Source organism: Notothenia rossii (genome assembly GCF_949606895.1).
Source record: "Notothenia rossii genome assembly, chromosome: 10".
Classification (NCBI taxonomy): domain Eukaryota; kingdom Metazoa; phylum Chordata; class Actinopteri; order Perciformes; family Nototheniidae; genus Notothenia; species Notothenia rossii.
The window spans coordinates 1,320,875-1,324,097 of NC_136908.1; the positions used below are offsets into that span (position 1 = coordinate 1,320,875).

The 3,223-nt window shown below is 39.7% G+C and overlaps 1 protein-coding gene across 3 annotated transcripts in view; it reads right to left on the reverse strand.

Annotated features, from left to right (window-relative positions):
- LOC307022902 (class I histocompatibility antigen, F10 alpha chain-like) overlaps positions 1 to 3,223 on the reverse strand; it is a 455,191-nt gene that overhangs the window by 409,780 nt on the left and 42,188 nt on the right. The window lies entirely within an intron of this gene.

Below are 3,223 nucleotides of genomic sequence, written 5' to 3' on the forward strand. Positions count from 1 at the left end.
AACATGTGAGAAGTAGAAAGTACAGGTATTTGAGTTCAACATGTAAGAAGTAGAAAGTACAGGTATTTGTGTTCAACATGAGAGAAGTAGAAAGTACAGGTATTTGAGTTCAACATGTGAGAAGTAGAAAGTACAGGTATTTGAGTTCAACATGTGAGAAGTAGAAAGTACAGGTATTTGAGTTCAACATGTAAGAAGTAGAAAGTACAGGTATTTGTGTTCAACATGAGAGAAGTAGAAAGTACAGGTATTTGAGTTCAACATGTAAGAAGTAGAAAGTACAGGTATTTGAGTTCAACATGTGAGAAGTAGAAAGTACAGGTATTTGAGTTCAACATGTGAGAAGTAGAAAGTACAGGTATTTGAGTTCAACATGTAAGAAGTAGAAAGTACAGGTATTTGAGTTCAACATGGAAGAAGTAGAAAGTACAGGTATTTGGGTTCAACATGTAAGAAGTAGAAAGTACAGGTATTTGAGTTCAACATGTAAGAAGTAGAAAGTACAGGTATTTGTGTTCAACATGGAAGAAGTAGAAAGTACAGGTATTTGGGTTCAACATGTAAGAAGTAGAAAGTACAGGTATTTGAGTTCAACATGGAAGAAGTAGAAAGTACAGGTATTTGGGTTCAACATGTAAGAAGTAGAAAGTACAGGTATTTGTGTTCAACATGAGAGAAGTAGAAAGTACAGGTATTTGAGTTCAACATGTAAGAAGTAGAAAGTACAGGTATTTGAGTTCAACATGTAAGAAGTAGAAAGTTCAGGTATTTGAGTTCAACATGTAAGAAGTAGAAAGTACAGGTATTTGTGTTCAACATGAGAGAAGTAGAAAGTACAGGTATTTGAGTTCAACATGTAAGAAGTAGAAAGTACAGGTATTTGTGTTCAACATGTAAGAAGTAGAAAGTACAGGTATTTGAGTTCAACATGTAAGAAGTAGAAAGTACAGGTATTTGAGTTCAACATGTAAGAAGTAGAAAGTACAGGTATTTGTGTTCAACATGTAAGAAGTAGAAAGTACAGGTATTTGAGTTCAAAATGTAAGAAGTAGAAAGTACAGGTATTTGTGTTCAACATGTAAGAAGTAGAAAGTACAGGTATTTGAGTTCAAAATGTAAGAAGTCAAAGTAAAAAGTGTTCAGAAAAATAAGTAGTGGAGTAAAGTACTGATACCAGAAACATGTACTTAAGTACAGTAACTAAGTATTTGTACTCCACTTCCTCCTACCTCTGACTAGAGCTGTCAATCAATTACAACATCAAATAATGACCCACTTAATATTAACCAGCTAACAACGTCATTGTTTGCTGAACCAGATCATTACAGACAGTTAAATTAACCCAATAAAATAAACTGTGTGTGTGTGTGTGTGTGTGTGTGTGTGTGTGTGTGTGTGTGTGTGTGTGTGTGTGTGTTTGTCTGTGTGTGTGTGTGTGTTTGTGTGTGTGTGTGTGTGTGTGTGTGTGTGTGTGGCCTAGCATTACTATCCTTGTGGGGACCTAAATCTGTTTACACAGTCACGTGTGTGGACTCGCCTCCCTCATGGGGACATAATGGAGGTCCCCATAAGGGGAATCATACATTTTAGGGTGAAGTTAGGGTAAGGGTTAGGGTTAGGCATGTGTTGGTTAAGGTTAGGATAAGTCTCCAGGAAATGCATGTAAGTCAATGTAATGTCCCCCGAAGTGATGTATACATGGTATGTGTGCGCGTGAGTGTTTGTGAGTGAGTATGTGTGTGTGTGTGTGTGTGTGTGTGTGTGTGTGTGTGTGTGTGTGTGTGTGTATGTGTGTGTGTGTGTGTGTGTGTGTGTGTGTGTGTCCTCTAAACCCTCCTGTATAAGTACAGTCCTGTAAGTACAGTCCTGTTACCATGATACAAAGCTCCCTGTGACTGTCAGTCCTTACAGAAGTCCAGAAGGAGAAATGCAGACGATGAGAAGCTCAAGTTATAAAAAGCTAAAACAAGACGAATATATAACTTAGAAATCAGTTTTGTGTTTGTACGGAAGAGGAGCCACTAATCTGACCTCTGTGATTATGTTCCCTCTCAGGGTCCGGGTTGCTGCTCAGATTTAGCCGTTTCCTTTCACTACATCCCCCCCCCACAGATGTACGTTCTGGAGTATCTGACGCACCATCTGAGGGCCTACGGATACAGACACAGATATCATCCGGACGACAAAACTAACCCCAACACCACAGAACCTGTTGAGGTGCAGAGTCCAACGTAACTTGCTTTCATTGAGAGATCTTCAGTCATTTCGAACTAAAAAGTTGTATTCGAAGGCCTTATTTTAACCCGTTGATGCTGTAGACCAGGGGTGTCCAAACTACGGCTCGGGGGCCAGATGAGGCCCGCAGAACATTTTGAATCGGCCCTCATAAAATTCAAAGGCATAATGGAGTACGGCCCACGGATTAAACGTGTGCTTGTTTTATATTGCTTCTAATATATGTTAAGATATATCACACAGTATTCATGTCTTAAAAGCCCACTTTCCAGATACATTCACTCAATTCAACTTGAAACATTTTCTAACAAATCTTAGTTGATGAGAAAAAGCGCATTAACTTTTTTCACAACAAGCTTGAAATAGACCCGTCCTTTTCCCTCTTCATTCTAACAGGATAAATGAAACCGTATGGAGAGCTGCGATGAAGCCGGTTTCAGTATCAGGCACACGTTTCCTACATTTGATTGATTTTGCTAACTTGTAACTGAACTTAAAGGCGATATTAATCACCTCTAGTGAGCGGCCCAGCACTTTGTATATCTTTCTGTTTGTGGCCCTCGGACAAATAGCTTTGGACCCCCCTGCTGTAGATGAATGTTAGTCGCAATCCATGTCTGTTTCTGACAGGAGCCGTTGGTTCATCCTTTTTAAAACTACACCATACCCCTTATTGTAATGTTTTAATGTGTGTAAGAATTGAGACACAGTAGGATCAGCAGGACTGAGACCTACATGAGCAAGAGCCAAAAGAGTCGTGTGAATATCATGAAATATGATTCTGTGTTCAAACTGCGTGGTGCTGTTGTATCTGTGGTGGTGGGGGTGGGGGGGGGGGGGGGGGGGGTTAGGGTACATGATGCGAATAACAAAGGGTGCAGGGGGCGGTTTGGAATTGGGAAAAGAAGACGGAGAGGAAGTAACCACGATAAACAACATGTGTGTATCTGATATCAAACGTCATATCGTTATAGATTATACAAATGGA